Source organism: Rhinatrema bivittatum, chromosome 2, assembly GCF_901001135.1.
Source record: "Rhinatrema bivittatum chromosome 2, aRhiBiv1.1, whole genome shotgun sequence".
NCBI lineage: Eukaryota > Metazoa > Chordata > Amphibia > Gymnophiona > Rhinatrematidae > Rhinatrema > Rhinatrema bivittatum.
In genome coordinates this window covers 401738171-401763827 of record NC_042616.1, presented here as the reverse complement: position 1 = coordinate 401763827, position 25657 = coordinate 401738171, and the positions used below count along the sequence as shown (strand labels likewise).

General features: G+C 45.5%; 1 protein-coding gene across 1 annotated transcript in view; it reads right to left on the bottom strand.

Annotated features, from left to right (window-relative positions):
• The window catches only part of TRIO (trio Rho guanine nucleotide exchange factor), a 964000-nt gene that overhangs the window by 403259 nt on the left and 535084 nt on the right, over nucleotides 1–25657 (bottom strand). The window lies entirely within an intron of this gene.

Genomic DNA, 25657 nt, shown 5'->3' with positions numbered 1-25657 from the left:
CCCCCTGGAGTCTGTCCAAAAGTTCTGGGATCAAGGGTAACGGGTAGCGGTTCTTTTTAGTAATCCTATTTAAACCACGGTAGTCGATGCAAGGACGTAAAGATCCGTCCTTTTTGGCTACAAAAAAGAATCCTGCCCCTGCAGAAGACTTAGACTGACGTATAAACCCCTTAGCGAGGTTCTCCTTAATATAATCGGACATGGCTTTAGTCTCTGGTTGGGATAACGGATACACCCTACCCCGGGGTGGTGTAGTACCGGGAAGAAGCTCGATGGCACAGTCGAAGGGACGGTGTTGTGGCAGCAACTCCGCCTTTTCCTTAGAAAATACATCGGAGAACTCACTGTACACCGCCGGAAGAATTGGCCCCGCATGTGCCAGAGTGATGGGAGAACTCCCAGTAGTAGTAATGCAGGACTGGAAGCACTGTGGACTCCATTGAGCAATCTGTAAATTGTCCCAGTGAATTATAGGAGAGTGTTGTTGTAACCACGGTAGGCCAAGAACTATAGGATGTACCGACTTTTCCAAGACCAGGAAAGAGATCACCTCGCTGTGGAACAGGCCGGTCTGAAGAGAAATCGGAGCTGTAACCAAGGAGATACTCCCGGCCAATGGGGTCCCTTGAATGGAGGTGACTCGCAAAGAGGGCTCCCGAGGTTGAGTAGTTATTTGCAGGCGCTCAACCAGAGACTGAACAATGAAGTTTCCTCCAGCCCCTGAGTCGATCAGAGCCCGAGTTTCAAAAGACTCCTCGGGAAATTTTAAAGTTACCGGTACCGTACATTGAGGAGCAGCGTTCAAACAGCCCAGGGGACACTCCTCCCTTACTCCTAGGCGTGAGCGTTTCCCGGCCGTTCTTTTGCAATTAGACAGGAAATGTCCTTCCCGCCGCAATACAAACACAGACCTTGGGTCCTGCGGCGGCGCTTCTCCTCCTCAGTCAGGGTAGTTCTTCCCAGCTGCATTGGCTCATCAGAAGATGGTGTTGCGGTAGCCCCCGTAGACCGGGGAACAGAGGCAAGAGGTCTAGACGAGACCGGTGCTAGTGGCGACATGCGCCGTAGTGGGCGTACCTCTCTAGCCCGCTGTTGCAACCGCTGATCAATGCGTCCCGCAAGCTCTATGAGAGCATTGAGATCTTCAGGGAGCTCTCTGGCAGCAAGAATGTCTTTAATCCGGCCTGCTAGACCTTCAAGAAAAATCCCCCGAAGGGCATCATCTCGCCACCCCACCTCAAGCGCCAGGGTGCGGAACTCCAGAGCGTACTCCGCCAGTGTACGTGGTCCTTGGCGAATTTGCAAGAGCTCCGAAGTCGCTGAAGTTTGGCGAGCAGGCTCATCGAACGCGGCTCTGAACTCAGCCACAAAGAGGTCCAGACTCGAGAGAGCGGCATCATTCTTCTCCCACATAGGAGATGCCCAATTCAGTGCCTTGTCATCCAGCAGGGAGAAAATGTACGCCACCTTGACTGCATCAGTAGGAAACTGATTGGGAAGTAGAGCGAACCGCACATAGCACTGATTGAGAAAACCACGGCAAGCTTTGGCATCCCCAGCATAACGAGAAGGAGCAGGCAGCTGGGTCTGAGTCTGGAATGTGACTACTGGAGCCGGAACCGGAGGCGGAGCCTGTCCAGGAGGTTCATTGTCCATTCGAGTAGCCATGCGCTCAACCGTGGCTACTAACGAATCCAACACCTGTTGCTGCTGCACCAGGCGTTGTGCCAACCCAGGAATGGCCTGAAGCCCAGCGAGATCTGCCGGATCCATGGCCTTGCAAACTGTTGTGATTGACCAATCCGGAAGTGGATCCTTGGGCCGACCGCCGGAGGGAGACGGACGGGAGGCAGACTAGATGAAACGATGAATCTTCACCTGGGAACCCGTGACCCCTCCAGAGGAGCTGTAGAGGCCCGGGGCACTAGGGCTTAGGAGTCTTCGCCCTGGAAGCCCGAGATCCCCCCAGGAGGAGCCTGTAGGGACCCGGACCGCTGGGTCTTAGGTGGTAACAGAAGAATCCAAGGAAGCGATACGAACCGGGGTACAAGCAGGCAGAGAGCGGAGTCAGGCAGGCAGAGATCAGGAACCGGGCAGGCAAATGATACCGGAGTCAGGCAGGCAGAAGTCAGGAACCAGGCAGGCAGATAAACGATACCAGAGTCAGGCAGGCAGAAGTCAGGAACCAGGCAGGCAGATAAACGATGGCAACTAGCACTCCGAAGAGAACCTCGTTGCAAGGCGAATTGCAACTTCAAAAGTCCCGGCTTAAATCCCCTGCTCAATCAGCTGACGTCAAAAGAGGCGTGTCTGCACATCCGGGTGCAGACGCCTCAAAACACGGCTCTTCGCGCGCGCGCGTACCAGGGCTGGGGGGAGGAGTTTCTGACGGCGTCTCCACGAGGAGACGCCGCTGCCATGCGGCCCTGGAGGCCAGAAACCCGGCGGTTCGCGGCGCCACGGAGGAAGGTAAGAGCCCGGTCACTAGGCTAGTGACCGGGATCGTAACACTTAGAGCCTTACCATAGCATACTGCAAACAGCACTAATACCCAGGACTCAAACAGTAGCAACCTTACTTATGAAAAGTCAGCAATACAAATATTACATCAGACCCTAAAACACCAATCAGAACCAGCCAAAATACTGAAAGATCCCTACATAGAAACTAAATGCTATCAGAAATATTACACTTCAGTTACACAAACAGAACCCTTAATTAATACAGAATAAGGAACCACAAAACAGAACCCCAGACACGGAAACAAAAGCTTGAAATGGGAAGCCAGAGAAACAAGGCTCTATAAGCAGAACACTGAAGAAAGCGAAACAAATGCATTTCCTTCCTGTATCGAGCAAAATACAGAGATACAAGAAATATATTCTTCCAAAACTGATATTTTCCAATCACTAAAAACGCAAAATTAAATGGTATTTTTGGACCTTTGTGATCTGATCCTTTTATTTTTCTAATCAGGTTGATTCTGGTCTCTCTCTTTCATTTTCCCCTTGTTAGTCTTTTCCTAAGTCCTCTTCCAGGGTCTCTCTTCCATTTTCTGTGATTTCTCTCTCCTTGCCTTCTTCACCTCCTCCCCTACTTATATAATTTGACAATTTTGCCTTATCTTTTTTCTCAGATGTCTCTTTTTTTCACCCATAGCTAGATTTTTGTGGGAAATATGCGCTTGCCAGCAAGCCATTTCATCAGGGTTTAAACATTAACTTCCCTTCTCCCTGACATTTGCCTGAATAAAAGCATCACTTGTGCTTAGGCCTCTCTGCCTAGGAAAGGATACCTGACTTCATGTATTTCTCTGGCTTATAATTATTCCTGATAGCCTGAAAGTAGGGCTGGGTGTTCCCTAGTCAGAGGCAGGACAAAGTCAGGAGGTATAGATTTCAGCAGCCAATGAAATGATCCGTGCACACCCCCTGAGCCAAAGCCAATAGTGTAAGGACTCGTCTGTTGCTATGGGAAAGTAGCCAATCATGTAATGACACATCATCTGCCTTTGTATGAATGTACAATAAAAGGAAGAGCCTCGTGAGGGCTAGGCCCTTTGGCCCTTCTCTTCCTGCCTGCGATGAAAACTGCCTCAAGTGTGTTCCTTGCCTCCATACTCTACATCTGGTGAGCCCGACCGTGATGATAAACTCCATGCTTATTTCGGCTGGTCATAGCCTAGGTACCTACCATTCAACAGATTTGCAATCGTAAGTATTTTTAAGGTATTTTTTAGTATTTTTAAAAGTATTTCTCAGCAAGTTTGTTCCCCACACTCGTGAGCATGGGCAATGATTTGACTGTACAGCAGAGGCTACATGCCAGGGAGCTGCAGCAAATCATCAATAATCATTATTTCATCACCAGAAGAAAAATAGCGCAAGTCAGCCTGGGGGACTTAGAAAAATTAATAAGTGAAATAGCTTGCCGTTGCCCTTGGTATTCTGGAACTCTAAATACTCTAAATACCCAGGAATGGATTTCAATCGGCAATTGTCTTCATATGGCTCCCAGAGCTCCCATAAAGCAAAGATTAATCTGGCAAAAATGTACAGAGGCCATCGAACACATGGAAAAAAAAAAGTTCCAAGACAGCAGTTTCAAACCATGTGCTTTTAGAAGCAGGCAGACTCAATCAGAATACCCTTCCCCCACCCTATCTTCAAATCCCTCAGAGCCAGCAAATTCTTTGTATCCTCAGCTCCCCATACCTACACCCAAGGCACAAGCCATTCACACATCTCCGCCCTCTTTAGAAAACCAGCTCTTGAGCACAATTAAGCTACAACCTGGCCTGGGTGGGGCGATTAGCATTGAATTTCAGCAGAAACCGCAGAAAGAAAACTTTACAGAAAAAGAATTGTTGGAAGGACTTCAAGCCTTCCCCATCACAGAAAAGAACCATGAACAAAGGGGGACAGAAAATGAAATAGAACATCTGGGGACACACAATCACATGGCTCCTGAGGCTTCCTCTGCGTCCACCTCAGAGAAAAGGCCCCAGGAAATAGAAAACACTGAGGTCAGAAAAACTAGCCTTCCTCCATCTTGCCTGCAAGCCCTTCCCCCACCAACCACCAACCACTCCCTGTACACTCATTTGCCATTGCCTGAGACAGTCATTAATTCTGCATCACCAATTTGTCCAGGTAAATTACCATCTCAAACCACTGCTCCCGGTAACAATTTATGTGCCGCGGTCAGCATGGGATTTCATCTAGAACATGGAAATCTCACAAGAGAGGAATTATTGAAAGGGATTCAAGCCTCTCCTATTACAAAAGGGATTAAAGAGCTGGGTGTGGCAGCAAATGCCATGAGCAGTGGCTATGCCCCCAGGTCTTCAAAGAAATCAGCGTATAAGATCTTGGGCCAGGCAGCTGCACTCCTGCATTACAAGCAAAGAAAATATCAATATGAAAAAAAGGATTTAATTAGACTCCTGCGTGCGGATTCCCCTACAGTCCCAAAAAACATGAGATAATGTCCCTTTAGATCCCAAACATCGGGGACAGGTGGCGTTTTGCACCAGGTGCGCTCGGAATGCAATTTGCGGGGTTATATAAGCTCTATACAACAGTTTAAACTGCATTTCCCTATAGTACATGTTACTGGTAACACTGGTCAAAACTTTCATAGAGGTCGAAAATACCCCCACTGGGACCTGAAACACTCCATCTTTGTTCCATCTTTCCACCGCCTGGCTGTATACCTCCGTGGCCCGGCCCGTAGTAAGACCGCGATAGTAGCCTGATAGGGATATGGCTTGCGTCTTATCCAACTTAAAAAATCTCGCAAGGGTTTGGAAATTGTCAGGAATTTTGTACAGAGCCGGGATGGAATTAATATAATGCCTAAGTTGCAAGTAACCAAAAAGACTAGTAACTGGGAGTCCATAGAGAGATTGAAGTTCGGCAAAAGAAAAAGGGGCCCCACCATCACTTAGAACATGACCCAACATGCTAATACCCTCTAGTTTCCAATCGCGAAACACTCTACATTGGGTCCCAGGTATAAAATGTGGATTGCCCATGATAGGCATCAAAAAGGCGGTGTACTTAGGGAGCCCCAGTTTTTTATTCATAGCACGCCAAGCTTGTCGGATGGGAGCAATTAGGGGATCCCGTTTAACTGTATCCGTCAAGTCTTTGTTGGGGCCCATAAGTACAAATTGTATATCCAAAGGATGTACCAATGTCCGCTCTGCTATTAAACTAACAAGAGTCGACTCACCCGAGATCCAATCTCGGACAATCCGCAAATTAGCCGCTATCACATAACTTTGCAGGTCCGGGACTCCCATACCGCCCCTACCCCATTTCAGTTTCAACCAGCGCAATGGGACCCTTGCCTTCTTACCCTTCCACAAAAAGATCCTAAGAAGGGAATCCAAGGTACCCAAATCCTTTCTATGAAGGGACACTGGTAAGTTTTGTACCACGTAGAGCCATTTAGGTAAGATGATTAATTTAAATAGATTAATACGCCCTCCCAAGGAGAGAGGAAGCTCTTTCCATAAAAGCAATTTTTCCCTCGTAATTTTCAATAGGCGGGTAATATTGAGCGAATATATAGCGCTCAGGTCGATGGACAAGATAACCCCCAAATACTTAAGCTTATTATGAGCCCAGCGTAAAGGGAAAATTCCCTCCCAGGTTTCCCGCAAGGTAGTTGGATAGGCCAGGGCCTCCGATTTGTCCCAATTGATGTTCAAACCTGAAAACTCTCCAAAGGCTCCAAACACCGCTAAGAGAGCCCCCAAAGACCTCGCCGGCGTGGTGAGAAAAAGCAAAATGTCATCCGCAAAAGCGGCATATTGAAAGATCTCCTTGTCCGTGTGAAAGTAAAACTGCACCCCACGTATGACCGGATTGTCTTGCACTACCAAAAGCAACGGCTCTAGGGAAAGTAAAAATAATAGGGGGGATAACGGGCAACCCTGACGTGTGCCCCGCTTGACCGCAATAGGGGAGGACAATGTTCCATTAACCAATAATTGGGCCTGAGGATTATTATAAAGTAACTGGACCGCCTCCAAAAGAACCCCTGAAACCCCATTTCCTCCAGCACCTGGAACATGTAATCCCACTCAACCCGGTCGAATGCCTTTTCGGCGTCTAAACTTACCACTAAAAAGGGGAGCTTAGTACGTTGGCAAAGAGTCATCGCCGTCAGCACCTTCCTAATGTTCGTTAAGGCGTAACGCCGCTGGACGAACCCCACCTGACCCGGTTTTATTAGAGTAGGTAAAATAGTGCCCAGGTGATCCGCCAAAATTTTGGCTAGGAATTTATGATCTACATTCAGCAGAGAAATGGGTCTATACGCTGCGGGCTCTAGCGGATCCTTTCCTGGCTTCGGGATTAAGGTGACATGGGCCGTATTACCCATTGGGGGGAAGGAACCCTGCTGGATCCAGCTATGGAACACTGAAGGGAGAAAATCTGTCAACGGTTCGGCTAAACACTGATAAAATTCCGCGCTGTAACCATCCGGCCCCGGTGTTTTCAATTTTTTGGCTGCCCTTATGACCTTGTTGACCTCCTCTTCCCGAATCGGCTCGTTGAGCCAACGCTGTTGTGCCACCGTGATCGACGGTAAGCTTACCCTAGCAGAAAAGGAGTCCCACTTATTCTGGTCCCAACCCCCCGCACTATAAAGCTTCGTATAATAGTCCTGAAAGGCCGATACAATCTCAGGGGTAGTATTTACTGTCCTCCCACTAACCGTGCGTAATGCTGCGATATGTCTCGAGCCCCCCACCGATCTCACAAGATTCGCCATCATTTTACCGGACTTATTACCAAATTGATATAATTTATAACGATAGTACTGAACACTCTTAACAGCCCTCTGATGCAAAAGGGAATTAATCGCCGTTTGCAAGGACAGGTACGCAACACGCCGCTCCCTTGATGGTTGGGCCACCAAATCTCTCTTAGCCCGTCTCAACCTCTCAGTGAGGAGAAGGAGTCTTTTGTTTAGGGATTTCCTCCAGTACGCTACGTAAGAGATGATGTCCCCCCTCAAAACCGCTTTGGCCGTGCTCCAAAATAGAACCGGGTCACCTTTATGTTGGGCATTAAGCGTAGTATAGTCGCCCCACCGCTCCCTAACATAGGTCTGGAAGGCCGCATCCTCCGCTAAAAAATACGGGTATCTCCAATGTCGTCCCTGCCGGGGAGCCAAATTGGCCTTTATATCTATCCATATAGGGGCGTGGTCCGAAATGAGGATATCCCCAACTCCTGAATCCAAAATATGTGAAAAATAGGAGTCGCTAACAAAAAAGTAATCTATACGAGATTGTGTCGCGTGCGCTCTAGCGATATGTGTAAATTCTTTTTCAAAGGGGTGAAGCGTGCGCCAAGAATCCACCACATGCAAGGTGTGTTCCAGAGTCTGCAGTTCCGAACTCAGTTTTCCCCCCGATGCTCCAGCGGCAAGTCTATCCCAAACCGGGTCTTTTAAAGCGTTAAAATCTCCACCAGGGGCTTACCCAAATAGGGAAGAAGCACCCGCATCAGAGTACGGTAGAACCCGGCTTGCTGGGAGTTAGGCGCATAAATACAACATATGACAATTGGAGTGTTCTGTAAGTCGGCCACCAGGATCAGGTATCTACCCTCCGGGTCTTTAATCTCATGGGACACCTTCAGAGGGAAATGCTTCCTAATTAAGATCGCCACCCCCGCTGAGCGGGAACCGCCAGAGGCAAAATGTACTTCTCCCACCCAGCCCTGACGTAGTTTAGCGTGCTCTGCATCAGACAAATGGGTTTCCTGTAACAACGCCAGATCCGCAGATTTACGATTCAAAGCCTGTAAAATTTTATATCGCTTGATTGGAGAGTGGATACCACATACATTCCAAGATGTGAAGCGGTAACCTGATTTAACCATGGTCAAGAATCAAAATTATAATACCCACTTCAAGAATAGAGCCACATAATACAGGAGAAGGCCGTCCCAGCAAAGGCCCTCCCCTGAAGCACATTTCATATCCCACTTGTGTAACCGGCAGCACAGCAGCACCTACGATTCCCCCACCCTCATGTAGCCTCAAGGATACCCCCCCCCCTTAGAACCCCTCCCCCCCCCCTTGCCCCCCAATCTCCCCTGTTAAATCTTCTTTCCCTTCCCCTCCAAAACTTCCCCCTCCTGTATCACCAAACAGGAATCTTCCCACCCCCATAACTGAGACCACGAACAACACTACTAGCTCCCCTCCCCCTCCTCCAGCCCCACCTCCTACCTAAGTGCTCCGGGCCAGAGCCCTAAACTAAACAAATTCTCCCAAGGGACATATAACGCATCCCCGCACCAAACCAGCCACCCCAGCCTTGCTATCACAGTGTCATAACCCAACAGCTCTACCAGAACCAGGTGGCCACGTCACACACCGCGGGGAATTAATTGCATCTTCCGGAACTAAGCCGGAATATTGGGAGGACATAGGATTCCTAGTCCTCCCAGCCCCCCTGGCTCTAGAGCCCCTCGTTAAGTAAGCAACGTGCCCCATCCCAGCCCAAGTGAATGCAAGCATGAGGGCGCCTAACCCTGAAACCGAGAGAGTAACACACACAAACAAGAACAACATTGTTAACCTTCCCAACAGCCTATCGGGTTTTGCAGGGAGTCCGATGCCGGCAAGTTGTTCTGAGCTCTCAAGTCTGGGTGCTGCGGCACCGTACTCTCTGCGCGATCTGCCGGCGTGAAACGCGGCTCGCTGCCAACGCGGACCGGCTCCTAAACAACTTGGAGCCGCTAAAGAGACAAGTCCTCATGTCCAGCCGGCGCCCTCCTGCGCGTGGAGCCCCTGGTGTCCTACAACGGCAGGCCCCCCGGAGCGCCAACAGTCGTGCATCCCCGAAGCCGCAAAACAACGTAGAGTCCAAGAAACGCCGAATCACTTGCTTTGCACGTGCACAGTCCTACCTGCTCGGGCTTGAGACTTTTGGCCGAGACGCACGTGTGATTCCCCGAGCATTGGGTTCCAGCGCGCTAACTCTTCAGTTCATATCGGGTATGATGTCCACAGGCGAATTTCATCCTCGGGAACACTGATGTCGGCCTTGATTGCAGTTCTCACAGCGATGTGCATCCGCCCGAGTTGCAGAGGCCCCGTCGGCCATCTTGGCCACGTGATGATCATCAGGCACGGGTGTTCGGGGTTGTTCCGGAGTCCTCCCCGGAATCGGTGAGTGAATTAACAAACGCTTTCAACTCCCCCACCGTATTAAACCAGCGGGGACCTTGCGAAGTGACCACGCGGACTCTCGCCGGGTAGATGATCATTGCACGATGCCCTAAATGATGTAACTGGGAACACAGAGGGGCAAAGGAGCGCCGCAGGGCCGATAAGGCCACAGAGAAATCTTGAAAGATTAAAATCTTCCGGCCTTCGTAGCGCAACTCCCTATCTCCCCGAGTGGCCCGCAAAATCGCTTCTTTATGGGCATAATTTAAGATTTTTGCTATAACCACCCTGGGCCGATCTTGCTGCTGTTTCTTTATGCCTAATCTGTGCGCTCTTTCCACTCTCAGAGGCCCACGCGCCAAATTCAAAGTCAGCTCTTTAGTCAACCAGGCTTCCAGCCATTGTGGCAATTCTCTTTCATCCAAAGATTCAGGCAGCCCAACAAATCTGAGATTAGACCGACGGGACCTATTCTCCAGGTCCTCTATGCGATCAGTGTGAGTTGCCAGCGCTTTTTTAAGGGATGCCAGTTCTGATTGTACACTGTTTAGGCCATCTTCCGTTTCTGAAACTCTGTGTTCCAAGTCCCCAAAGCGAGTTTCGTATCCAGCTATAGAAGCCGTAAGGTCCCCAAGCTGGTGGGATAGTTTTTTAAATTCTGGTTCTAACGCTTCTACCACTGCTGCTTTGATATCTGCCCAGTTGTTGGGGAAAGATTGTAAAATATCTGAGTGCTTTGATGAATATGCAATTACCTATGTCGCCATATATGATATTATTTGATTGTATTCCCCATCCCTTGGTTAAACGAATGGAGTCTCGTTGGTTCCTGCGGAAAGCCTTTGCCGTGGGGAAAAAAATGGTCTTGCTCAATTGGAAGGAGACAACACCTCCATCCTTCTGGTTGTGGAGGATCCATTTACATCGTCTCATGCAGATGGAAAACATGGCCTCTCAGATGGACCCTCAGAGACGTCGTCGATTTCTTCAGATTTGGAATGGATACCTGCAGGCGTTGCCACATCGGGCCAGAAGCTTGATTCTAAACTGTTGAACGCCTGCTGGCTGAGAACGGCCCCACTCGTGTAGTATAACAGGATATCAGTTTGCCATGAACGTTCAGTAAGCACCTGGGAGGGGGGGGGGGAGGTTGGGGGGGGGAAATTGTATTGCAATAGCGAGCTTTGTTAGATCAAGGGATTGGGATATGGAAGAAACTGTATATCCCTAATCCTGTCTGTACTATTATAACATATTATAATAAAAATTGTTTACACAAAAAAAAAAAAAAAAATGGTTTCTCTTTACAAACAGTACAGATTTGGAAAAAAAATGTTTTTTCTTAACAAACAGTACTGATTTGAAAAAAAAATGGTTTCTATTAGTCTTTGAATTCAGTTACAAAAAATCTGCATACTTTGAGAGTATTTTCCCCCACAAAGTGTATGCATAGCCTTATGTTAAAACTGTACTGAAATTTGAATAATATTCTGTGTAAATTACATGTGAAAGTTTCCCTTTTGCAAAGTTTATTTGGCTCACATTTAAAATGACTCCATTTCTCTGAGATTTAAGTTTATAAGCAATTGCTTGAATTGCCAGCACACAGAACTTATATTTTTACTGTGATTCTCCCTAAAGTAAATTAAAATAGTATCTGTCTGCAAGGAATCAGCAAATCCTTGCCAAGCCATTGTCTGTGGTAGATGTTATCAATTGTTAAACAATGCTATCTTTAAGTTCCTATTGACTGAAGGATTAACTCCTTGGGTGCAGTTCTTTTCTTTTGAGAAACACTGCTCCTCCCCCCCTTTCTGTAACTCTTGCTTGCCACTCATGGGGGAGGGAGGGAGAACTTTTGAAAAGAAAAAAAAACTGGACTTAGTCCTGCAGTTTCTCTCTCTACTTTCTATATGTCTTTAATCTTTTAATACTTTCAAACTTTAGCGTGCAGCAGACAGAGCTGAGCAAACAGCGTGTTTAATTTCCTATTCTAATAATTATAAGAAGAAATTCTATTCTGATATTCCACATTGAAAGTAAGCTCAGAGTATTATTGATTGCAACCTGGAACAATAGTTGCAATCTATAAAGTAATGATGGGGTCTCCACTAGGAGGCGCTATGTTATTCTACAAGTTATATTATATTATTGTTTTAATAATTCTGTTGTATAATAGTTTTTATTTTTCAGGCCTACAGACCTTCTGTATTAAGGACACTTCAGTTTTATTTTCTTTTTCACAAAATTTATACAGAATTCTGAACCTTATAATTTTTACTGACAGAGGTTGCTACATCTAAAGCAATCCCTCCCAAGCCTTTTCTTGCAACTCCAAATTGATTTTATTAAATTGAATAATGGAATTGATTCTCCAAGGTTAAAAAAGTAAGAATTTCACTTTTATCCTTACCTTAGTAATTTTTTGCTGTATGCCAGTTTTTAATATTTTCCAGATTTACAGCCTTCCTGCCATGAGGAGATGTGAAGATGGACACTTTGCAGTTTATTTTAACATTTTTCTAACACCTTTTGACTTTTGATCCTTGATCTAATTTTGTTTTTGATAACTTTTTGATAAGATTTTTAGCTCATATTATGTGTTATCTGTTGTCTGTCTTGATGTAAAGAAGACTATGAATGAATATTTGCAAGATGAATGAATATATGTCAGTCTTGTGTAACATATGTTTAATGTAATGTCTAATATACTTGTCATTTGATTCAGCTTACAGCAAATGACTTTTCCTTTAAATGATTAATTTACACTTATTGCTATTTTACTGAATGAAAATTGATCACTGCATAAAAACTTTCTTGATAATGGGGTTACGTTCTGAAAACTAAAAATGGCTCTGCTTACTGCAGCCATTCCTTTGCATGAATTTTGTCAATAATTGAACATTAAATACTTATTTGGCATCCCCTACAACACCACAGGGCAAGCCATTGTGGAGAGAGCAAATCATACCCTTAAGAGCTCTGGACCAAACAAAAAGAAAAAGGGGGGATTGCCCCTGGATTTTCCCCCTGAACAAAGTAGGATTTTCCCCCTGAACTAAGTATTGTTTACTTTAAATCATCTAAACATATCAAATTTAAGACCACAGCCATGAGTAATCATTATGGGACTAGGGTTAGTCACCCACAGCCATCAGTTTTGTATAGAATATTTAATGTCTGGTACGGTCCCGTTCCCTTAAAATGGGGAACGAGGATATGTTTCTCTGCTTGCTTCCACAGGTATATCAAGCCGTGGAAAGGTGTCCAGGTCTACAGGACCCGATCCCCAACTTCTCCCTGAGCCTCCACAGCCCTCAGAAGGACAGAGACCGGACTCCTTGCAAAAAGCAGCACCACATGACCTGGGGACAGATCAAGGCCCTATCCAACCAATCTGCACAACTCTTAGAACAGCAAGGCCTTGAGAAAACTCCAGAGAACTTATTAGCCGCTTTTTCTTGCCTGAATGCCAACTCATTAACAATTGTGTTCTGCATCCTCATCCTTTGCCTTATTTCTCCAGCTATGGCGATTTCAGAACAAGGACTCTGACAGGACAACATGTACATCCTCGAATCAGAACTTTTCACACCTGTTGAATCGAACAGACTGTTGGATCTGCACACACATGCCAACCCAAGCCTGCGGAGAACGACTGATGCATGCTGTACCATTTAACCTTACAGTATGGACTAATTATCCTTTACAGAGAGGTGTTTTCATTAACTCTCCAGTTAATAATGCCATACTACACATTGGTAGCTGTATTCAAGAGACTGCCGCTCTTTGTTGGGACTATGATACAGGGGATGGGAAAGGGATTCAGGTGGGAAATATCCATATTGTAACTGAAACATTTGTATTAATCACTGAACACTTACATAATTATACCACATATATGTATGCAATTGGCAGATTTCAGGATGTGCAGTGGGAGACTCAAGCAGGTACAGAAAGTATAGAGGGGATGAAGGATTTACCCTTTGTAGTTATATAGCCCAAATGATAACCAATGACATGTCCACTAATCTGTTAGGAAACATATGGATGTTATGTGGGCGTAGAGCATATATGTACATTTCCCCAAGATGAAGAGACAGATGCACTTTAGGCTACATCCTCCCCTCATACTATGCAGTCAAAAATTTACCCAAAGCAAGGCTCCGTAACAAAAGGGAGGCGATAAATAATCCCATAGAAAAGTATACAGAAACTCAGATAGCTAGAAGCCTGTTTCCCCCAATGGGGACAGCTATGAATTACAGAGACTTACACATCCTAGCTAACTGGACGACTGCCATATTTAATCAGACAGTCCATGCATTAAAACTACTTACAACAAAAGTTTCTCAGATTAGAGAAGTAGCATTACAGAACAGCTATACCTTAGAAACCATTTTAGCCTTAAAGGGTGGTGTTTGTGCATTAATTGGATCTCATTGCTGTGTGTACATATCAGACTATAAAGCAAACCTCACACATACCATAGAGCAGATAGAAACCATGGTTGCTGATGCACCATTTTCAGGCAGAATACCTACTTCTCCATGGGACTGGCTATGGTCCTGACTCCCTGATATTTCTGGTCTCAAAAGGGCGATTTCTATTATAATTACTGTAATTGTCTTAATTATCTGCCTGTGATGCTGTATTCAGTGCATACCCAACTCTCATATCTATATTGAAACCTTGCTCTCAGCCCGGATATAAAGATGTCTTGTAAGATGCCTAATAGGGAATCATGAGCCCTGCAGCGTTGGCACACCACCTGCACCAGCTCTGGGTGATATGGAGATTCAGGAGCTCATCGGTGGCTGGCACACCACGCCGAATAAGCTTTCTTCTCTCCATAATCCCCCTTTCCCTATTTCCAGCCCATACCAAGACATAACAGATTTCAGTAAGGGTCTAAAGCTTTATTGAGCTTCCTAAACAAAAACAGAAAGGGTGAGATGTGGGAAATATGCGCTTGCCAGCAAGCCATTTCATCAGGGTTTAAACATTAACTTCCCTTCTCCCTGACATTTGCCTGAATAAAAGCATCACTTGTGCTTAGGCCTCTCTGCCTAGGAAAGGATACCTGACTTCATGTATTTCTCTGGCTTATAATTATTCCTGATAGCCTGAAAGTAGGGCTGGGTGTTCCCTAGTCAGAGGCAGGACAAAGTCAGGAGGTATAGATTTCAGCAGCCAATGAAATGATCCGTGCACACCCCCTGAGCCAAAGCCAATAGTGTAAGGACTCGTCTGTTGCTATGGGAAAGTAGCCAATCATGTAATGACACATCATCTGCCTTTGTATGAATGTACAATAAAAGGAAGAGCCTCGTGAGGGCTAGGCCCTTTGGCCCTTCTCTTCCTGCCTGCGATGAAAACTGCCTCAAGTGTGTTCCTTGCCTCCATACTCTACAGATTTTCCTCTTCTTCCTCCACTTCTCTCAACCTGCAGTCTTCAAACCTGCCTCTCTTCACTTTTTGCCTATCAGTTTTGCATCTCCCTCTCCCACCTCCTATTTTCTCCCATTTTCCACCTTTTGTCTTTCATTCCTTCCCCAATCTTCTATTCCCTCTTTTATGCACTGTACTCACCTCTTTCCCAGCCCTCATCTACCCTCCTGTGCCTCTCATCCCCTTACCAGCCCCAACTCCTTCCCTGTCCCGCATCCCCCTGTGCCTTACCCCCTAGTCAGCCTTACATTCCCCTTTTCACTTCCTCCATTTCTACCTTCTCTCACCTCCCTTCAAGGATCTATTCCCTTCCTCTGTGTCTCAGTCACCCTGTCCTATTCTACCGCCTCTCAACCCCTCCAGGTTCTTCACATCTTTCCTCACTCTGTCTCACATTCATATCTCCCACTCAATCACCTAGTCCCCATAATCCTCCTAATTCCCAAGTCCCTGCTCTCATCATGCCCAATCCGCACCCAAGATCTGAATCCCCACTCCACTCCGAATCCCCAGTCAGACTAAGTCTGTCTGTGCTTGTCTGCTTTCCCACCCGATCCCTGAGTCACTACCTGGGTCTCTGTTCGCCCCCATCCCTATTCTCCTGTATTCCCCCCCCCCCCAAGCCTCCTTCCCCCATTATACATTCCCCTGCCTTTCCCTCTTTCCCAGCATCTGCCCCATTTCTCCCCACCTTCTCATTTGTCCTTCCCTCCCTCCACAGCATCTGCCCCCTCCACAGCATGTAATCCATTTCCCACCAACTGTCCCCTTTGCTCTCCTCTTCCCCCGCCCCAGCAGCTAACATAGTATCATAAGTAAATGATGGCAGAAAAAGACCAAAATGGCCCATCCAGTCTATCCAGCAAAATATTTAGGGTTGTAACTGCCCCTGCCTCTTCCCCACCCTCCTTCAGAATCTTCCCTGCCCCCCTGACTTCCTCCCTCCCTCAACATCTACCTCTTCTTCTCCTCCTCTCCCAGCATCTGCCTTCTCTCCCCCAGCATCTCTCTCCCTTTCCCTCTTCTCCTTTGTGCCTTAGTCTTGACTGCACCCTCCCTCAGATTAACAATGCTACCCAGTCCACTCCCCACTGCTATCCTCTCTCTATTACAGGGCCAGCACCACACACACTTTCAATATTCAGGGCAGCAATTTCTCTTATTGATCTTGTGAGATCAGCAACAGAAGGCACTGCCCGTGAGGTCTGAATATGCTCATGGTGCTGGCACCATAATAGAGAAGGCCTAGCATTGGGGAGCAGAGGGGTAGACTCCAAATCTCCACACCTCCCCAAATCTACTTCTCGGCCAGTAAACCAGTGCCAAAAACTTTATTTTTCTGTATTTAGCCCATACTTTTTCATTGGTAGCTCAAGGCAAGTTACATTCAGATATAGGCCCCCCCCCCCTCTTACTCGGTATGCCACTGCTTTATGGTAAGACTGAATGATTTTGTATGCAACTGTTTAGAAGCCAATTTATTCAGCAATCCTCGAGATCAGAAGAACTACTTTTTGTCAGTGATTTTTTAAACACTTTGAAGTGGGGGATTTTTTTTTTGTTTGCAAAATTTAATTTTCCGCACTAAAAAAAAAAAAAAAATGGTGCCAAAATTCTAGTGCTGCCTGCTTTGGCAGTTTTGGGCTGTTTGAAAATCATATCTGCAGTGAAACCACTAGCAAGCTGACCTGGGAACGAACAGCCAGCATTTAATGCAGACATTAAAACTAGAATGCGGACAGGAAAGTTACCCTACAATGCAGCACCAGCTGAGCGCCATTTCCAAGCTGTCCGATGACATAGCAAACAGTCCCGCCTCCTTTCATCAACAGTACATAAACAGCACTATTTCTATCATCAGTACATACCATTAACAATGCCACCCTAAAGGTTTTGGTGCTCCGGAGCACTAAAGCCAGCAGCAGTCTCCGTCACACAGTGACTGGGCCACACACCTTTCAATGCGACGGACTCATTTTCTGCTTCGCAGCTGGAGTGCAGTTGAAATGTAATTGACTGGGGTAATAAGTACAGGGGAAAAAATGACAGCAGATCTCACAGGAGGAAAAAGCTATTAGTTTTTAAAAGTTTGAGAATTCCAGTCCTTCTGTGTGAAGACTAATACACACAGAGGGAAAATATCTTCATGACACCTGAAATTTAGCTGCAGAAAATGTCCACGTGACCCAGCAAACTAGACTACTGCACAGTTAATAAAACAAGCTGCAATGCTGATTTGTCAGTGTAATCAATGTAATAGCTGCGGCTATGTTTATCTACAGTAGCAGTAGCCTTCCTCAACTGCAGTTGTTTTTCTTTATTATCCCACTAATAAAAGTTCCTATTACAGATTCCATTACATATACCACCACGTCCTAGCCATCTGCTAAAGTGTGAAGGGGAAAGAAGAAGAAGAAAGTGAGAGAAAATGCTGGGCAGGCATCCCAAACACACTCCATGGCCAGAAGCCATATTTACATGGAACTCATCTCAAATAGCAGAAGCAAATGGCCTACCTGAATCCCTTCCTCTGACTGTTCCCTCCCTTAGACTTTAGAAGACAAAGATCCCTGATCACTGAATTAGCCTCTATCCACAATGTCCTTCAATCGACGACTGTAAGCTCCTGTGAGGGGATGCCTAATCTGGGCCCGGCCTAACACGGGCAGGCTGACTGACTTCCACAGGGCCGCAGAGAAGTCCGCCCCTGACCCCAAGTCACAAGATTAAATGGTTTTGCCTACACTATGTATCTGTATCAAAGTAAGAGAGGAGGACAGCTCTAAGGAATGAGGGAGTAACAGAGATATGTCTGAAGAGGCCGAACCCTTGTGAGAAAGCATTCTGTGTTGTTCACTGTGCTGTGGTTCCGGGAGCTAGGGAGGAGAAGGCATCGCAGAAAGAGACTTTTGAAAACCAGCAGGCTGTATCAGGAAGAAAGAGAAACATTTTGCTTTCCCAAACTGACTGAGCACTTCTGACAAGTGTTGTGCTACAGTACTATTGTCGTTGTTATCATCAATGCTGCCTTTGCTATATTCGTGCATTATCTCTGCTGTACTGCTTTCTTAAGTACTATCCAAGCCCATATAATAAACGAATCATCCCGGAATCTACAGTTGTACTGATTCAAGGTCTGAGTGTGTCTTTGTGTTTTGAGCGCTGGGTCCTGTCAGGAAGGGCGCGCCTGCAGAACACCAGCCCTTTGTGTCCTCGGGTTTTACCACCCCCAGAGAGGGAACCTGTAACAACGCCACAGAGTAGGGACTGTCTCCTCTGTGTGTCTGTACGGCGCTGCACGCACCTTCTGACACTATAGAAATATTCAGCTGTACTACTGGCGTTATCAAATGTCTTTTTCCAATAATGAATACAAGAGTAACACCATTCTCCTACCCATCCCCAATCTTCCCTTCTTTTTCACACCCCCTTTTCATCCTCCCTTCTCTTCTTCCAAACCCCCAGCTCCCTCCCTTCACCTCTTTCCATCCCTGAGATGTCTTCTTCCTCTCCTCTCCTACATCAGTACTACCAGAGATCCCCTGCCTATGAAGCATCCAAAAGAGCAAAATCAATTATACAGATATAAAGCAAAGTTGGAAAACTACTCTTATTTCTACCGTGCAAAACAAATTTGCATTTGTTTTTAAATATGCAAAATTACTCAACTGCAAGCAAACGTAACGCAAAATTTCAGGAACTTTGCCACAGAATCTATCTCTGGACTGTCACAGGAAACTAGAGGCTCTGATCCACTGGATTGCTGATTCTTATTTTGTATTTGTAAGATGGCTCTGTCTTCAGTTAAATTCTTCCCATTAACCCACCTCTGAGACTCACTCTTTTCCCTGATTCCCCCCACCCCACCAGTGCTTATTTATCATTTCTGTCTGACTATCTTATACACAGAAACATAGAAATGACGGCAGAAAAGGAGCAAATGATCCACCCAGTCTGCCCAGCAAGCTTATGCCAGTATCTGCTGCACTGTGCAGGTTACCCTCGTGCTTATCAGTTTCCCAGACCATAAAAGTCAGGATCCTCCTTGGATGCTGTTTGAATCCAATTTCCCTTTACCTTTGTTGTGGAAGCAGAGAGCAGTGTTGGAGCTGCATCAAAAGTATCAGGCTTATTGGTTAAGGGTAGTAAAAGCCTCATCAGATGTTACTCCCATGTTTATTTGTTCCTCAAACCTTAAAAGTTGGAGCCCTCATTGGTTGCTGTCTGAATCCAATTCCCCCTTCCCCACCGCCATTGAAGCAGAGAGCAAGGATGGAGTTGCATTAACCATATCAAGGCTTATTGGTTAAGGGTAGTAACTGCCACACCTGTCTGAGACTTTTTGTGGCCAAAATGGAGCCAAGAGGTAATGGAACATGTTACATAGAAACATAGAAATGACAGCAGGGAAAAGACCAAATGGCCTACCTAGTAAGCCCACAGCAGCACCTGCTGTGCATACAGGTTATCCCCATATTTATCAGTTTCTCAAATTGTAAAAGTCAGGGTCCTTGATGGTTGCTGTCTGAATCCAATTCCCCTTTACCTCTTTTCCCCTTGCCTTTGAAGCAGAGAGCAATGATTGAGTTGCATCAACAGTATGAAGGCTTATTGGTTAACGGTAGTAACCATCACACCAGCAAGTTACCCCCATGCACTCATTTCTTCATTTCCATCCTGTAACCTTTAGGGATCCACAGTGTTTATTTTTCATTTATTTTATTTGTTGAGTTTTATATACCGTCATTCAATAAAGCCATCATAACGGTTTACAAGGTTCAACTTGCAATACATTTAACAACTGAGCAAAAAGTATAACAGGATGCATATTAAACACACATGAGAGACCTCCGATTACAAAGATATTAACTAGAACTAGCACTACGGATTGCACGAAGGGGTCCATATATGTGCGACTGTGGAGTAGCCAATGAGGTCAGTAGTGGGAAATGCCCCTCTGAATTTCTTCACTGTTTTCATCTTCACCACTTCCTCCGGAAGGGCATTTCAGGCATCCACCGTCCTCTCCATGAAAAAATATTTCCTGACGTTGCTTCTGACTTGTCCTCCCTGGAGTTTCATTTCATGACCACTAGTTCTATTGATTTCTTCCCAACTGAAAAGGTTTGACGATTGTGCATCATTATAACCTGTCTCCCCTGCATCTCCTTTCTTCCAGGGTATACATATTCAGATCCTTCAGCCTCTCCTCATATGAATTCCAATGCTGACCCCTCACCATTTTGGTCGTTCTTCTTTGGACCGCCTCTATGCTGCCTTTATCCTTTTTAAGATACGGGCACCAGTACTGGACACAGTACTCCAGGTGAGGTCTCACCAAGGACCTGTACAAGGGGATAATCACCTCCTTTTTCTTACTGGTTATTCCTCTCTCTATGCAGCCCAGCATTCTTCTGCTTTAGCTATGGCCTTGTCACAATGCTTCACTGCCTTCAGATCACCAGACACTAGATTATAAGCTCCACAGTGCTGCGCACACCTTGTATATAAATGTTTTGGTAGTGGTAGGAGTAGCAGCAATATAATGTGAATATAGATCTCAACACACACCGAGTAATGGAAAATCACTTATTCCTCAGGGCGGGGATACAATCCTTTGCTATCGCTATTCCCCTGTGTTCACTTAGGTCAACATTTCCCACTACTGACCTCATCGGCTACTCCACAGTCGCACATAAATGGGGCAAGCAAAAGGAGAACTGCACTCTGTGTGCATCTATAGCCCTGAATATTGCCCAGCAGGTGAGTATCACTCCAGATGCAGCTATGCACATGGGCATCAAGGCAGCCTCGGGATTCCATCCAGCGGAGCGTCTCCCACAGCCTCGGCAGGGGAGGAGGGATCCACAGTGGGCACTTGGCTCACTCAGAAGACCTCAGAAAAGATTTTTTTCCCATAAGCCACAAACAGAGCATAAAACCTGTTATAGGTATCAGACTTGGTGTGTCTTAATTCAGCTTAAAAGAAACAATTCCTTTTCCATTTCTCCTCTGCACTGTTTATCACCCCCTATGCATTCAGGCTGTGAGGTCATGGTACTGCTAAGAAGGGATGGGAGCTGCCAGGAAATGAGAAAACAAGTATACAAACAATGTGTGAGTGTGCGGGGCAGTCAGGTAATAACACTATGCTAACATCAGCATTTCATATACACAACTAAACCAATTTGTCTCATATACTGAGCAGCGCTCTAGTCAAGAATAAATCATGATGCAAATTACTCATCATATCCCACTGGCACTTGCGTTTGATCTTTAGCAGGCAGCATATATAAATAACAGATGCTTTCCCTGTGCTATATCACTAAATTAAAACAGAAGATTTTTATGAGCTGCAAAAATCATCACACTGGCAACAAGACTGGAAGTACAGACATCTTCCTCATTTTTTGTTTCATACTAGTCTTAGGCACGCTTTCCTTCTCTAGTGCCTCACCAGAAGTCCAGTGCTAGCTGCAGAGTACAAATCTACTCCTTTTCATCACTTATGAGGGCTACATTTCTTTACTGATGTCAGTTTTACTACAAATATCTCTGAATGTGTCTGGAGCACCCCCCTGCCAGCCCCAACGCACCTCCCAAAAACTCACCCCAATTCAAAGTGCCCTCTAGAGTGGTACATACAGAGGGCACTTTGACACCTGCACCTCATCAGGAGCAGATATAAAGTTACACAGGCAACATACGCGCGTTGCCTGTGCGAAATTTGTGGTTATGCAAGTCAGTCATGGACCCGCCCCCCCGGAGCACCCATGACCTGTCCCTTTTCTGCCTCCTTATTCTGGGAACATGTACACGTGCGCCCTTCCCGGCTTCTTAACATTCGCATTGCTCACGTATGGTCCACATGTGGCTGGTTTTTGCATGAAAAATGCTTTTAATATCTACCTCTTAAGTTTCCTTTGATATTAAAGAAGTTAGATTTCACTTCTGGATTCTTAGGTTTTGGACATATACTGTGCAAAACTATTTCCTTCCTTTTTTTTTTTTTTTGAGTGGTGGTGTCTTCTACAGGTATAGTGGTCTTCTGAACAATGTCAATAATTTCACCTTATCCTTAGGCGGACGTTTTAGCTTGGCCAAAGTGGCCCGCCTATCTGGGTAGTAGAAACCTTCTAGATGAGGTCCAAACTCCGTGGCTGGGATTACCAGCAATATCTTGTCGTCTTTAACCTCTGCAATGAACAAGATTCTCCTTAGGACTATTAGTCTTACTCTACAATCTGCAGATTGAGGGCCAACTGCAAGTTTCCTCACACTGGATCTCATGTAGGACTCACTAAAAAAAATATAACTTTTTCTGTAGACGGCTGCACTAGCTCAACATCTGAAGCCATAGAAGAGCCCATGGTTAAAAAAAGATGCATTTGACAAAAGTTATTACTGTAGTTGGGTTTTAAAAGGTTTGGACAAGTTCCTGGAAGAAACCCTAAACCATTATTAAGGTGGACTTTGGGAAATCCATTGCTTCGCCCTGGAATAAGCAGCATGAAATCTATCGACCTTTAGGGTTCAATTGGCCACTGTTGGAAACAGGATATTGGGCTTGATGGACCTTTGGTCTCACCCAGTATGGCACGTTGTATGTTCTTAAATGTTTCTGAAATTTAAGTCAAGGAAAGCCATGCTAGGATTTCTTTTTTTCTTGAAACATTTACCTGTTTTGTAAGTAGCGTGCACCTTGATAATTGTGATGAACCAGTTGGATTAAGTGCAGTGGGGACTGGGTACAGGGGTATCAGTGCAACCATGATACAAGAGTCCTGGAAGCTCACATGCTATTTCAACCTCCCACACGTTGTGGAAGGTCCTCCCTGATCAAAACACAGCCCATGCCTCCAGCAACAGGATCTCATTTCTGAAGACTCAGTGGTTCCCACAAACACTGCAGAGTCTTCCTTTCTGAGATGGCTTGCTTTAGTCAGCCATTCTAGTACAAAATAAATAATAAACGCCTGAAGTGTGCAGTACTGCATGCGTGGCAAGCCTAAAAGTTTGTGTTTGTTTGAAATTAAGAACTTTTGCACATAAGACTACTTCAAGCCACCTGGGATTTGATTAGATCAGGTCAATGTTAGGACTTCAAGCGTAACATTTGGAATGCAAAGATGATCACTGAATGATGGGGGTAGGTGTTACAACGGATTGATGTGCAGATTTCTAGCAGGAGGACTTATGCCAACAGTTGCTGGAGCCCAGGTAATCGCTTCATAAGATGCAGCAGCAACCATGACCGTAGTCTATTTTCCTCAACCTTTAGCACAGACGCACAAGCTGCATTACAGCACCTCAATGCAGTCAGCCGTGAGCTGGCAGAGCAGTCACTTGGTGAGTATGGATGACTGATAGGCCTCAGCCACATACTTCTCAGCAGCTTGTAAGCAAGGCAAGATGGTAACAATGCTGAAACTTAGCCCTATCTTAATATAGTCCCAGACACAGGTTCCAGATAACTCCTTGATCCTCCAACCAAACAAGGGAGGTACAGATGGCAAATAGGTAACAAAAACATTAAGTGTGACCAATTTTTCAGCAACTGGAGGAGCAGCAGTTGTCCAGCAGCAACAGCGTCTTGCAATTTTCTGGATTATGGTCCCACTCCTGGATTTGATTTTCCAACACTAACAGTGAACCTTTTTCTGCTGGACTCCCCATTGCCAGAGTTGCTGGAGAGAAGCAATGCTGCAGCTGCATTTTTTGCTGAATGGATAGCATAAAGCTCTTTCTTTTCTCTCCTAAACATTTCTCTGAATACAGCCAGTTCCTTTGATTGACTAGATCTTCCAACACTTTTCACGTTTTCAACATGCACTCTTCTCACTTGTATTGAATTTAGGGCATACATATCTTTTGGCCTCTCTTCTGTTGGGCTCACCACTTCCACCAACACTAGGAACAGGAGAGAAGCAATGCTGCTGAGCTTGTAGGGATAAGTCAGTCACCCTATAAAGGAATGTGCAACTGAACTCAACTTTGCAGGCCTGAGCAACACAAGATGGAAGTCTAGCCATGTGATGGCCCCTATAGTTTTAATGTGAATGCCTGTGGGAACTACTCCGAGGAGAAGAAGCTTCTGTTGTTCTTCACATTAAGCAATCTGTCTTCGCCTTATAATTTCGCTGGTATTGCCGGACACACACATGCTCAATTTGTGGCCTTGACAAACTTTGTTTGCAGTCATGAGACCCAACATTGTTCACCAGGTGTCTTCAAAATCCTGCCATCACCTCCATGCAAATTTACATATCAGCTAAGACGCGTATCAGCAAAGAACAAGTCATTGGAAGCCCAATCCTATGCCGGTGGATTGGGGTAACATCTAATCAATATCAAATTTTGGATCCTATCTATATGCATGTGTGAAGTCCTAATGAAAGAAAAGACTTTGAACTTATAGATTCGATGCTGCAGCTCACTGCTGTTCATGCAAACTTCACACCTATGAACTTTACACCCAAGATTTTTCACAAAGCTCAAGCTTAAGCTCAGTCCAGCCCTACTCCATTAACTGTACTTACCGATCTCATCCCTGCCCAAGCTAAGCCAATCTTTGCTCCTGTCCCTTGCCTGCATAGTTTACAAAGGTGTCTGTAAGCCCTGAGTCTGCTGCCCTGAGACGGTGGTGTTAACCTGTCATTTACCGCTGGAGGTCCAGCTGGCTGCCCTCTGTGATAAGACAGGACCCCAGATTCTCCAGAAGGATGACTCGACTGCAGTAGAGTGAGAGTCTCCAAAGTTCATGCATAATCTACATTTTATTTCTGGTCCCAATAAAAGTTGTCGCAACCTACAAATTCCAGTTTTCTCCAGGACCAATATAGCTATTAGAACTCTACACCACTGAAAAAGGGAGACCTATCCAGTGTGCTCAGGCTCCTTCTCCCTTGGATCTACTAACGTTCTCGGCAACCAAAGAAGCATCCATGCTGTTCTGCATCACACAAACGGCTCCTCCTTAAAAGGACAGGCCAATTTTTTTCCCTTATTTGATTTATATTTTGCCTTTAAGCCACGTCAACATTCAGATACTGAAGGTATTCCCCTGTCCCCAGAGGGCTCAAAATCTAATTCTATACCTAAAACAAAGGAGAGTGAAGTGGCTTGCCCAAGGTCATAAGAAGCAGTAATGGGATTTCAACCCTGGCTTCCCTGTTTCATAACCCACTACCATGCCTACTGGGCTACTCCTCCACACCCCACCAGTTTTCTTTTTAAATAAATACAAATATGTCTATGCACCCAGGGAGCTGAGTTGATAAAAACCTTCCCATGGAGTCTTAATTGACAAAAATGTTTGTTTTCTTTAATTTAATATTCTCCACAGTGTGATTTTTCTTTTCTTTTGAGGGGTCTATCTTAACGGGTTGCCTTTTATATTTTTTTATATTTTTTTTGAATAAAACACCAAACTGCAAACTCTTTGGCCTGGTACTACCCACTGTTGATAAAATATTTTTATTTAACAAATAAATAGTTTCCCCCC